We start from the raw sequence: 13,418 nt of genomic DNA, 5'->3' as shown, positions 1-13,418 counted from the left end.
ACCTGAATAGTTAATAGAGTCTTCTCTATTTTTTCAGAAACACTGTATCTCCCAGCATGGCAAAATTCTTTGCTTTCTTTAAAGTATATGCATCAGAATGGCCTTCCATCTTTCTTGTGAAATTTCCCCCCAACCCTGGGACCTCAACTGCTAGATCGCCTCTCTTGTGGGAGGCTTAACATGGGAGTGGAATATCCATGTCCTGATCCTGTCTGCCTTAATAAACAAAGGCGTGCTCAGAATCACAGTGTGAGGTCAAGGTGCCAGAGTAATGTGGCTATGTCTCTTCATCCTGACTTTATCACCTGGTTCAAACCAATCAGGATTAGGGAGGGGCAGACTCATAAACCTGTTAGATGGCAGGCCAGAGCTGCATCTAGACCCTATATAGAGCTTTCAAGGATTTTAAATTTTTATGTTGGTCATATAATAAATGTTTATGTTGGTCTAAGATAGTATTTTTTTATGTTGGTCTAAGATAGTAGACTGGAGGTTAGGCAGCTTGGGAGGGGCCTCCTATATAGGATCTCACAATGGGACTAAAGTATAGGGGGTGATCCTAGCCCTATATTAGGCATATGGTAGGAGGGACACACAGTCACTGCCAATTTCAAGGGTTAATTTGGTCAAGACCTCCATCAGGGTCCAATTCACCCTCTCTACTTGCCCTGAACTCTGGGGTCTGTATGCACAATGTAATTTCCAACTGGCTCTCAGAACTTGTGCTGGAGATTGAGTTACCTGAGACATAAATTCTGGTCCATTGTCAGACCCTAACAGGGTAGGCAAACCATACCTGAATATGATATCTTTTAGAAGCTTCTTTGCCACTACATTGGAAGTCTCCTTCTTAGGGTAGGTTTCTACCCAACTAGCAGATACTTACATCCATATGTTCCTGTAGAGTTATGTGGTTCCACGTACACCCTTCCACAAGACATGGCCGCTTGGGGAGTCAGGATGCAGGAAGTGACAGCATTTACCCAACTCAGGGCAGGTGTCAGGCTGTAGGGAAACCTCGGGACACTGGTGGGGTGGGGAAGCAAAGTTTGAGGTATGGGACAGCCAGACCTGGCTTGGGGGTCCCCAGGCCTATGGTGAGGTCAAGGTCATCTGGCTCTCAGGCTCCCGGACACTGAGGTGCTGCTGGATGCTGTGGAAGAGCTGATTATGGAGTTGGGGCCCGCTGGCTGAATCTAGCCCAGGCTGGGGTGGGGGGAGTGCGGAGCTCTGGCTAGTCTCTCTGGGAGAGTCTTTGACTTGACAGTGGCAGGCTTAGGCTTTGGTTTGGTGGCAGCCATGGCTGAGAGCACAGAGAGGTTTTCTATAGGAGATTAGACAGAGGCTCTATAGATGAAGGCCTTCTCCCTGGCTCCCTACGGCAGATCCTGATGAAAAGAGGCAGTCCATGTTTCTAAGGCATTTATTGTCATGGCGGAAAGTGGATGTGTAAAACTATATCCTGCTTCTCAGGGTGGTCCTGAGATTTTGCAGGGAGGAGTGTCAGGGAAGGAAAACTTATTGGCTAAGCCCTCCAGGCCTTTAGGTACCTCATTAGTATGAAGATCTGACTTGAGCCTATGTGACCTCTAATGTGGAGGGGCTTGGGGCATTTTCCTTACATGACTGATGGCCATAAGTCTATGGGGGGCTCTGGCTAGAGACAGGGACCTTGTGCATGGGGACAGGGAAAATTCTTACCATCGTTTCAGGGTCTCCAGGGTCTCTAATCGTAACTCAACCAGGAGCCAGGCTACCTTTCATGGTCCCACATGTTTCTGGTTTTATTTCCATGTATTCTATTTCCAAATTAGCCCCTGGCCATTGACCCCTGATTCTGGTTCCTGTCATGGCTCCTTGACTGAGGCCTGAGGGGTTCACAGCCTGGCAGGTGGCACAGTCTGAGATTATTTGATCAACCAAATGTCCTAAATCAAATATTTTGTACCTTTGCCCTCATAGTAATTCCTTCATTTTTTGGTGATCGGGTGTGAAGCTTAATGAATCTGATGGCTGAGTTGCTTAGCAAACTCCTTAGGTAGGATGGAACAGCCTTCAGAAGTCAACAACCATCTGTCTCTTCTGTAAACTCCTTGGCATTTTGCCTGAAGACATTTGTGTTCAGCAGTACATTCAGAAATGGCTAGTAGTGCAGAGGATGGCAAAGCTACCAGGATGTCAGTAGTGGAAGCTTGGGCAGCCTTCCTTGTAGCTTTGTCAGCTATCCTGTAACCTCAAGCTATTTCTGATGTCCCTTTTTGATACCCAGAAAAATGAATTATGGCCACTTTGAAAGGAAGCTATAAGGTAAATAAATATTCCTTACTTAGTTTTGATGGTTTTTCCTTTAGGGGGTGGTTCTGATGCTTTGATTGAATGTGAACAACGAAGATCCTGTTCCCCACTTGGTTCTTGATTGATCAATAAAGATGCTAGTGACCAATGAGCTTGGTGGAAGAGGCTAGGCTTTGAGTGTTCTGCAGTCAAGCTAGCAGATGCAGGCAGGAGTGAGAGGGAGAAAGAGCCATCATCCATGTGAGATCTAGGGTACAGTGGCCATTGGCCACTTCTCCAACTAGGCCTGAGTTAGCAGGCGGGAGATTAGAAAAGCAACTAAGCAGAGGGTAATTTCAGGGTGTTGATGAGGACTAAAGGTAACTGAGGAAATAAGTTGAGAACAGATTTAGAGGTGCTGAGCTGGGAGTGAAAAGGAGGATGCAATAGCTGAAGAAGGCTTAGAAGAGCCTGGTCATTGAACTAAAGCATATCAAAAACAAACTAATGTGTGCATGCCTCTAATCTGAAGATCTGGTGGAACCTGGGCTGAGCTGGTAGAGCAGTCTGCACAGAGTTTAAAACAAGGTATTAGGAACTAAGCTACATTTTCCTTCATCAGCCAATAATCCTATCTGCTGTCAGTATAGATGTTAGCTATGGCTCCTTTTGCCAGTTTTAAAGCCTAAGTTAGAACCTTCAGTTCAGCTTTCAGTGCTGAAGTTCCCAGCCACAAAGCAGTTGCCCACATAACAGAGTCCGAGTCTGTTATCAGCACACCCCTGAAAACCTGATTCCATTGAAGCTTCTCCCATCTGTGAAGTAGATACATCCTGTGTCTGGCCAGGGCATGTCATTCAAATCCAGCATGATGTTCTGGATGTGCCCTAGAATTATAGAGCAATCATACTGCACATCTGGGTGAGATGGCAGCATGACTGGGTTTAGGGCAGATGATGGGGTATATATCTTATGCAAGGAGATTCAAAAGTAGAGCCTGAAAGTGTACCAGTCTGGCATTGGACTGCCACTGGCTGGGTGAATTCTTGAGGATCCCCTCAATAGCTTGGGAGTGTAGTGAAAAGCTCCTATTATTTTGTCGTCATCCTTGACTAGCAGGGTAATCATAGCTATGATCCGGAGGCAGACTGGCCATACTTGAGCCACTGGGTCCACCTTCTTAGATAAATAAGCCACAGGACTTTTTCATGGTCCCAGAGATTGGGTGAGCATCTCCTTTGATATCCCCCTTTGTCTGATCCACATACAGGTAGAAAGGTTTGTGACTGTCCATGAGGGCCAAGGCTAGCTGCTCCAATAGGCTCTTCCTGGATCTTAAATGCCATGTCCATCTCAGGGGTCCCTTCTGTCCTTGGCCCATGGTGGTCTCATGTAATAGTTTTGCTATCTCAGTGAACCCTGGTACCCAAAGTCTACAAAACTGACAGATCCCAAAAATTCCCATATTTGCCTTTGGGTTGGTGGAACTGGGATGATAAGGATAGTTTGTTTCTGGGGTTTGTGACAGATAGGTGACCTCAACTTGATGAAACTGGGTTTTCTTAGCAGATATTCAGTAGCCAAGTTAACTCAGTTTTTATTGGAGGTCTCCTCTGGCATGTGTCTATGTTAGGGACACCACAATCAGAATGTCATCTTTATACTAGAGCAGTCATTTGGAGGTGGGTCCGCTGGTGCTCTGTAGGGAGCCGTATTGGATTTGGGCCTGGCCGTTTTTGTGACTGTATAGCTCAGAGTGGCTATGTGACTCTGGGCTGTATAGTCACAGATACTCAGCTCTACGATGACTGCCATAAAGTCATGAGATTGTTTGACAAAAGCCTTTCCCACAGACTGACGGCACAGGAAGACTCCGAGAACAACCATAGAATGTTCCCGCCCCAATCACAAACTGCTCTAGCCTGAGCAAACACCAGATATCTCTGCCAGATGACCCTCTCCTTCCTGCTATCACTTCCATGAATACCCTCACCCCTCCCTCCTTTGTGTTTCACAAAGTTCACTTCTCCTATGTGAAAGCCTTAAAACCTGTAATGCTCAACACGTTAAATAAGACCTTGACAACAGAACCTTGCTTGGTCTCCTTTCTCTCCCCCCCCCCACCCTTAGGTAGCGCCTCTTTGGGACCCTGAATAACTGGACCTGCTGGACAGGTCAGTGCTCACCCAAGTCCTTATGCAGTACCTTGTCAAAGATGGTGTGTGAGTTCTTGAATCCGAGAGGCTAGTATGCACAAGTCAGTTGTCCCTTGAAACCTCTCTCCAAGTCTTGCCATTCAGAATCAAATAGAGGCTGGCTTTTGGGTACCAGAGGCAGGCCACAAAGCCATTCAGTGGCTGAAGCTTCCAAAGGGCATCAGGGTCAACACAAAAGCCATGTTCACAGCTGACTGGTACTCTCTAACTTCTGGGTCCAAAGCAGGGGAGGTCCTATAAGCTGCAAAAAGTCTTTCTAGATGTTTCCTGGGGTTTCCTTCCTTCCCTGTATCACCTGGCTCACCTTGGATAAATTTGTGGCCATCTGGAGGCCTCTCAGAGGCTCTGCATCAGTATCTGGGGATCCTGTAGCCTGGAGTGTTAAGGTATAGTATAGTTGACCTTCTGGGCAGTACAAACACAAGTGTGAGGTAGACTCCAAATGTAAAAAGAAAGTCAGAGTCAGGGGCTGCTCCTCCCTCTGCCTGTGCTCACTAAACAGGGAGGGTCAGGGCAGTAGCAGAAACATAAGGAGGGGGACAAATCCTCCTCAGAAGCAGAAAGTGGGAGCAAGGCAGGGGTCTAAGGTTGACCCTCCTTTAGAGGAATGATGGTGCCTGCACCATCAATGGCTATTTCAAGTCAGGTGAAGTCCTGAGGATTTAAAGAAAGACACTACTCGTGTCATTCATGTGAGGTGAATGCCATTTACTCTCTGAACCCAGCTCAAAAATATAAGGTACAAAGCAGTGTGGAAATTCCCCAGATTCTTGGTGGAAAAACACTCTTAGGGTCGAACCTGTGTCTCCGGAACAGCATAAACAGGAACAAGGATATGAGTCATCAGCTCGTGGCTAGGCCAATCTAAAACATAAAACAAGGTGCTTTGTTTTCCCATGTCTAGGTATTTAAGCAGGCAGTTTGGCTAACCCCTCTGGGGATGGGGGTAGGTATTGCCCCCAACAGAGAAAGAAGGTTAAGGAGAAGAGAGGCACTGTAGCATTTGGTTTGGGTGGCCTCAGGTCTTATAAACTAAACCTTCATCTTATAAATGATGGGAAGATAAAGAGTCCCCTCCTCAGGCCCTAGGTGGGACATTCATTCCTGCAAAAGATAGTTGGTGAGGACAAACAATTAGATCTAAGTCTTCTGTGGCTCTGCAAAAGTCCTTAAAATGGTTCAGGACCAGGCCCAGTGTGGTGCCTTTTGCCTGTTCCATCCTAGGAATCAAAGAAAAATATGTATAAGAGGACAAAACACATAAAACACACACACACACACATTCCTGGGAAAACAAAACAAAAAACAAAAAACAAAAAACAAAAAAAAAAAAAAAAAAAAAAAAAAAAAAAAAAAACAACCAGAAACCTGTTTCAGATGGTCTGCCTTCCTGTGCATGGGAGGCCCATTGACCCGCAGCCAGTTCAGAATCCAGATGAGAACTAGCAAGTTCTCCTGCTTTTGGTAGTGGGTCAGGAGTGTCTTCCATTGCCCCTAGCTTGTTGACAAAATACATGTTCACTTTGTCTGTTTCAGCCTGCAGATTAAACCCAAAACAGAAACACAGAGATGAACAAGACAAAAGACAACTGGGCACCTGGACTTGCTAATCAGAAAAACACTCCATTATTTGGTTTAGAGGGTCTCCAGAAAATCCAGGACAAAAGCCTTCAAATATAAGGGTCTTTGATTCACTGAAGAATGATATTCCGTACTCAATTGTATGTAAACTCAATGTGTTTTATTTGCTGAAGTCCAACATACTGGGGTCTCTCATTACTAAGACCCCAAAGTAAGATCACAGGCAGGCCTAATTTAAATCACATCAGGGAAATTCCAATGTAGATGACCTTTATTTTAATCTGTTGAGTCCATCTCTAGGGGCATTTCACCAGAAGCATTACTGGGTCATGGGGGCTAGAAACTGTTTCAGGGAAGTCTAGAAACTGTTGCTGAGAAAGTCTGGAAACTGCTGCTGACTCGTTGTCCTTACATCAGGTCAGGTGGTTCAGCAGCTTCTGATGGCAGGAAAGTTTCTGATTAGTGCCGGCGGTACTTACTTCCAGGTGCCCCTAAGTGAGACACCAAGATACAGACTGATGCAAAAGCAAAGGTTTATTTTTTTCTGGTATATCGGGATCAGACAGACCCTCAAAGTGAGTGACTAGAAGGCAATCCCGAATGGCTATTACAAGTGGCTTTTATACTTTTAGGGGGAGTACAGGTTACATCAGCAAGTTACAGTTCAAACTTACTGGGTAAGCCTATTGACCTTTAAATCTATTGGCTAGCAAGCATGAACAAATAACAACATGCATTTGAATTCTGAGACTTTCCAGAGGATCAGGTGATTATCAGCCGGAACTATAGGTAGAGAATGGACCTTGGCCTAGCCTTGACCAGAGGCAGGAAGATGGAACTTGGCTTAGCCTTGACCTGAGGCAGGTGGGTGTAAGGCTGGCAAAATCCCGTTTTGTTTTGTTTTGTTCTTTCCTGGTAACTTACTTGCCTAGGTTTGCCCGACCTTGCCCAGTTCTTAGATATAGTCTTCTGAACTGTCAATTTGAAGTCTGTTATAGAATCAGACTATCCTTCTTAGAATTAACCTTGTTCTACATCATTATCAGGCATATACTGTACCGGAAAAACTGATAATGATCTCAGAACCACTGGCTACTCCTCTTCCCTCTGTGGCAGAGTGGTTGGTTTGAGATCAACCCTCCTTCAAAATGGGCTGTTTCATCAGATTGCCAACCCCAATCCTGCTTTTTTGGCTTTTCTCTGACCTGACCACCCTCAGGCACAATTTCTTTCCCTCTTTCCTCCTGCAGAAAACTCCCACTGTCTTGCTCAGTCACCAGGACTGAGCCTTTTTCTCCTCTCTTTTCTGGTGTTCCTTGCCTCCCAAGTACTCCTCCTCTACCTGAAACCTCTTCAGTAGCCCTGCTAATTCCTTTAGAAAGGAGATACCAGAATAATCCTGTCTTCCCTTTTCCCTGTTTCAGCCACTTTTTGTTTCTCAGGTCCCTCCATTTCTGCCTACAAATTTTCTGATTTCTCAGCCAGTCTTTCAAACTTTTTTTAAAACAATGAAGAAAAAGAAAAACAGTAACTGCCCCTGAGAGCACAGTAGGGGATATCCTAGTGCTGCAAACCACAGTAAACTTTTTTTCAGGCCTCTAGAAGAAGAAGAAGAAGAAGACGAAGAAGAAGAAGAAGAAGAAGAAGAAGAAGAAGAAGAAGAAGAAGAAGAAGAAGAAGAAGAAGAAGAAGAAGAGGAGGAGGAGGAGGAGGAGGAGGAGGAGGAGGAGGAGGAGGAGGAGGAGGAGGAGGAGGAGGAGGAGGAAGAAGAAGAATTCATTCCTTCATCTCTTCCATTTCCTCTATGGCATTTGAAATCAAATTTTCCATTTTTATTCTTAACTTTCCAACCCCATGTTGAGATGCCCCTTGTAGTTGGGTTTTGCTACTCTGTTGGTTCTTTTTTTGCCTGCCCATTTCCCTATCCCCATTTCCCCTCTTATCACTAGATAGGAGAAAAAAATAAAGAGAGAGTTGGGAGAAAGAAAGAGCTATCTGAATTTAATTTCTTTCTTCTTGTTCTTCTTTGATCATTACTATTAAAAAACTGTAACCATTTCTCCTGAAATGGCCAACAATCCTGCCTCTTGGGGCCCTAGCTTTTATGTAACCTCTGTAAAGTTCTCAGAATTCCAAACACCACACAATCACAGAAACTATCTGCAGCTTGGAAAACCATGCCTCTACTAGAGCATGAGGCAAATCATAGTCACTTGCTGTGAAGCAGCCCCATATCTCCACACCTGGGACTAAAATAAAAATACATTCTTAAAATATTTCTGCATTTTTAAAAGAAACTAAAATTTCAGAATTCTCACTACAGGGGTGGACTTTGAGGTTTCAAAAGTAAAAGCCAGCCCCAGTAGATCTCTTGTGGATACAGATAGAAGTCTCAACTACTTCTCTAGCACTATGTCTGCCTGTATACCACCATACTCCCTGCCATTATGTCAATGGTCTAAACCTTTGAATCTTTAAGTAAGCACCAATTAAATATTTTCTTTTATAAGAGTTGCCATGGTCATGACGTTTCTTCACAACAATAGAACAACAACTAATACAAACACCTCACCCAAAAGTTCAATTAGTGCTGAGGTTGAGAAACCCTGAAGGAATTGACTATTTTCTAACCTCGTGCTATCCTGATCATAGTAGGTTTAGGGCAAGAGTTGAAATCAGTTAATATGAGTCCTTCTACAATATTGTTTATCAAATCATATTTCTCTGCTCTTTTCCTATGTGTCAGGTCCAAAGGACACCACATTGCCCCTACCCCCCCCCCCAAAAAAAGGGCAGGTCCACTGACTCAGTCCAAAATTGAATGAATCTGAGATGAGCTCAATCTGAACAGTAGGAGAATTTCTGGTGTTTATATAAAGGTCAGTATTCCCCAGGAACTTGTGAAACCAATTGTCATCTGCCAAAAGAAGGTGGTTCCCTTATCTCTGGCAGAAAGGACTTGTGGTGGCTATGAATATATCAAAGTCCATGTTGATTGGTCTCTGGGTCCCAACAGTATCACAAGTTTGTGCTAGCATCCTAGTCTTTTCACCTTCTTCTCTGACCTCTCTACTCTTTTCCTCCAGCTCAAGCTCTTCTTTCTTTGAAGCTACTCGTATACCCTCTTTATAACTGCCCCCCACACACACACATACAGCTCTATTCTCTAGCTCTTGCTATCTCCCTATCACAATAGTCTCCTGTTTTCTAGCCTTGGACATATCCAGTCTATTATTTCTTCTCCCTGTACCTCTGACTGTTCTCCCTGTCATATTTACAGTAAAAACATTCCTTAACAATTGAACAGTCATGTCAGCCATTTCTTTAATGCATCTCTTGAATGCATTTTAGAATCAGCTTGTATTTGTCAAATAAAGGTTAAGGTTTTGTTTGTTTTATATGTAGATTAATTTGGGAGATGTTAACATTTTACTCAGTCTTCTGGTGAGTGAACAAAAAACTTGATTCATTTTTAGATCTTAATTGCCTTAGCAGACATTTTGTAAATTATAAATATATGTCTTCCACTGGTATACTTAGATTTAATTCAAACTACTTAATATGTATGCTGTTGTAAATAATAATAGTTACAGGTTGAATTGTTTCCTATAAAAGATAAGGTGTGATGGCTCATTCCTGTAGTCCCACTATTTGTGAGCAGTAAAGAGACAGAAGAAGCAGTGTAAGTCCTAAGCCAGTGGCTATATAGTGATTTCCTGACTCACTAACAAAAAGAAAAGCATAAAACAAACAAACAACATGTGGACTAACTGCTTTATTCTTTCCCTTCTTTTATTGAAAATAGATGTTTTTCATACAATATATTTTGATAATAGTTTCCTAGTCCTATGTTTCTCCCACTTCCTCCTTAAATCTCCTTATCTAGATTCACCCCTTTCTGTCTCTTGTTAGAAAAGAAAGGCCTTCTAAGGGATGGTAATAAAATAAAACAGAATAAGATAAAGCATAAAATAATCTAATTGGAAGAGAAAAATAAAAAGGAAAAGAGCCCAAGAAAAAGCACAAGAAATAAGATATAGACACAGGGAGTCTTTCTTTCATCTCGCTCACAGGGATCCCATAAAAACACAGACTGGAAGCCATGATATATACAAGAAAGACCTGTAAGTAAAAAGAAATAAATGGGCCCCATACTGGACACTGCTTAGAGGACCAAGAATCTGAGACTAGATATGCCAGGGACCTAGAGAAAAACCAAATATTATTCACTAAGGAAACATAGCAATAAAATGACTCCTGATGGCATTCTACTGTGCTCATAGATCAGTGTCTTGCTTATTCATCATCAGAGAAGCTTCCTCCTGAAGTCACTGGGAACAAATACAGCATCCCACAATCAAACAATATGCAAAGGGTGAGGCACTTTGGAACACTCAGTGCAAACTGGGATATCTCCATCACTTCCTCCCCTCAAGTCTTAGAGACCACCGTGGAAGAAAGGCCAAAAGAATTTAAGATCAAAAGGGGATGGAGGACACCTGAGTAACAGGGCCCTCTAGACTCAGCAGGAACAATAAACATATGACCTCACAGAGACTGAGGTTCTGGTACAGGGCCTGCACTGGTCTGCACCAGACGGGGTCCTAGAGCTGAAAGGAGAAGTAGACACATGCCCCAGAAGCTCTCTCCAACAACCAACCACTTAGAAATTAAAATTTAGTTTTGTCCAAGGGAGTATCACTGGGAAAATAAACTACTCTTAAGAATAGGCCCCATGTCTAGCTATAGATGGTCAACAGAAAAATAGACTTAATGGAGGTTCCTGTGTCATAATGTCATGTCAGGGTTCTTCTTTCTTTTCTCTCTCTTGTCTTCTTATGGATATTTTACTATTTTATTATCTCTTCTTTCTTTTTTTTCTCTCTTTTTAATGTGTTTCTCTCTATGATGACAGACAAATGAAGCTCAACTACACAATGTATGGTGGACCAATACATTTGTATCATTAGCAAAGTATCCTTCACCACATGTCCTTTCATGAGCTTGCTCCAGAGAACATCCTTTCACTTGTGTCTGCTTCAGTGAAACGTTCCTTCACGAGTCTGCCTTAACCTTTCATCTGTGTCTACTCCAGGAAAACACTCCTTCTCGTGTGTGTTCCAGTGGAATGCTATCCAACACAACTGACTCTCCCAAGAATCCTTAAGTTTCCACTTCAGTGGGCCAACCCAAAGCCCTGGATCTGTAGCCAAACTGGTCAGTCTGGCAGCTCTCCTGTACCCATTCCATCAGGGTCAGCTCTCTAGCACTGTCCCAGGGAGAGGTGGGGCCAACTTACCTGAGTGTCACCACCAGCAAGGGGCAGGGCCAGCTTTTCCCAATCTCTTGCCCTTGGGGCTGGCTTTCCCATGCCCACATCACCAGAGCCAACTTTATCATGCTGCCCAGATGAGGTGAGTACCTCTGCTCTCCAAAGTGCTGCAGCTGGTGAGGGGCAGGGCCAGCTCTGTGCAGCCCTCAGACATCCACATGGCCTTTGGTGGTGACAAGGGCAGAGGACGTCATCACTTACCCCTGCTGCTGTAAGGCCATGGGCCCAGATTCCATTCTCGGTAGCAGCATAGGCTGGAACCTCAGCATGGCTGCAGGCAGCAGTGCAGGCTTCTCACATCAGGTTGTTCCTCAGCACCCTCAAGTCACCAGTTCTCCTTCTCTTCATGTGTACACACTGTTCTAGTTCTTTCTCTCTCATCACTCCACCACTTACTTGCCTATCATGGTAGCACTTGGACCTCTGTGTATCTTCTACCCTACCTGATCTGTGTGGTGGTGGTCAGTGGCCTCTGCATGTCTTCTGCCCCAAGGTACAGCAATTTAATTTAAGCACAGTCACTGGCTTTATTTTACAACTGTAGAGTGAAGGATCACTTCATTCATAAAGCACAGTTAAAGTGTACCAATGAGCTGAGCAGAAGAGAGCTGAAAAAGAAAAAAGAAAAAAAAGCAATACTCGTGGTGCCTGGGGTTACTGTAAAAGACGTTAACCATCAGGAGGTCATCAGAGCTCTGGCAGCCTTCCTCAAACAGTCCAGGAAGCTGAAAGCCCCTGAATGGATGGACACAGTCAAGTTGGCCAAACATAAAGTATTTGCCCCATAAGATGAAAACTGGTTCTAAACATGGACTGCACCCACAGACTGCACCTGTACCTCCATGGTGGTGCAGGGGTTGGTTGCATGACTAAGATTTATGAAGGGCGGCCACTTCAATAGAGGATCCAGGAGTGTGGCCTGCCTGGTCCTCCAAGCCCAGGAAGGGCTGAAAATGGAAGAAAAGGACCAAGATGGGGATCTCAAGCTAACAGCTCAGGGACAGAGAGATCTGGACCGGATTGCTGGCCAGGTGGTCGCTGCCAACAAGAAACCTTGGCATGGTTAATAAATTACCTCATTCATTAAAAAAATAAAAAAGCAGCACACAACAACAGTTTATTTCAAAGTCACTTTTCTTGTAAAGCAAGAGCAAGAGACAAAATAAGAGAAAAACAACGCACGGGAAAATTGTGGTTGCTCATTTGTAAGAAAGGCTGAACCAGAGACCCTTAAGTAATGCTGACTAGTTTTGTTTCTAACATTTTGGGAAGCCAGGTGACAGCTTAGTTTTGGCTTAGGAACATGGAACTGCAGCATGAGATCCTCCACTTTTGACTTTTATTCTGCTCTGTGGCATGTTAGCCCAAAATAATGACTTCATGCAGCTATCTATTTGATAAGTAGGTGAGGATGACTTTTGAACTTCTGGATTCCCTGAGCGACAACATCTCTCACTTGCTGGACTTACAAACATGTGCCACCTCACCTAGCTCTTGTTTATCAAAATTTTAAGTTCACGTTACTTTTGTGAACATCAGAAATTTCCAGGAATTAACCTTATACTCAGGGATATAAATATAAATCCTGCATGCATATAAGGCTTAATAGAATTTTTAATGACAATAAAAAGACAGACAGATAGACATAAAAGAAGAAAGAAAAGGAGAGAAAACTACATATCCATAAATAGGGGAATTGGTAAAATAAATCAAGACTCATTCAAACAGCAGGCTGCTCTCTACTGTGAAGAAACCAAAGCAAACACAAAGGGAGAACAGTGGAATGTGGAAACTTTTAAGCAAAGCCCACATATTTGTCTTTTTTAAATTACTTAATATAATTTATCATGTAAATAAATTTTAGTATTTTAATATAAATTTAAAATTATTTGATTTGATCTACTTGTGTTATGGGGAAATTCAAACATTTAGAGGTCAGAGGACAATGCATAGAAAAGCCAGTTGTTTCCTTCCACAGTGTGTATTCTGGAGATCAAACTCAGGTTACCAGGCTT

At 43.5% G+C, this 13,418-nt stretch overlaps 1 pseudogene across 1 annotated transcript; it reads left to right on the top strand.

Moving 5' to 3' along the window:
- The first annotated feature begins 11,480 nt into the window (after positions 1-11,480).
- LOC308432645 (small ribosomal subunit protein eS19-like) lies at positions 11,481-12,470 on the top strand (annotated as a pseudogene). The gene is made up of 2 exons: positions 11,481-11,485; positions 11,948-12,470. The product of its transcript is annotated as a small ribosomal subunit protein eS19-like (transcript).
- The last annotated feature ends 948 nt before the right edge of the window (positions 12,471-13,418 follow it).

This window comes from Micromys minutus, assembly GCF_963924665.1.
Source record: "Micromys minutus genome assembly, chromosome: 18".
Lineage (NCBI taxonomy): Eukaryota > Metazoa > Chordata > Mammalia > Rodentia > Muridae > Micromys > Micromys minutus.
The sequence above is the reverse complement of the archived record's forward strand: the minus strand, read 5'-3'. Positions and strand labels throughout refer to the sequence as shown.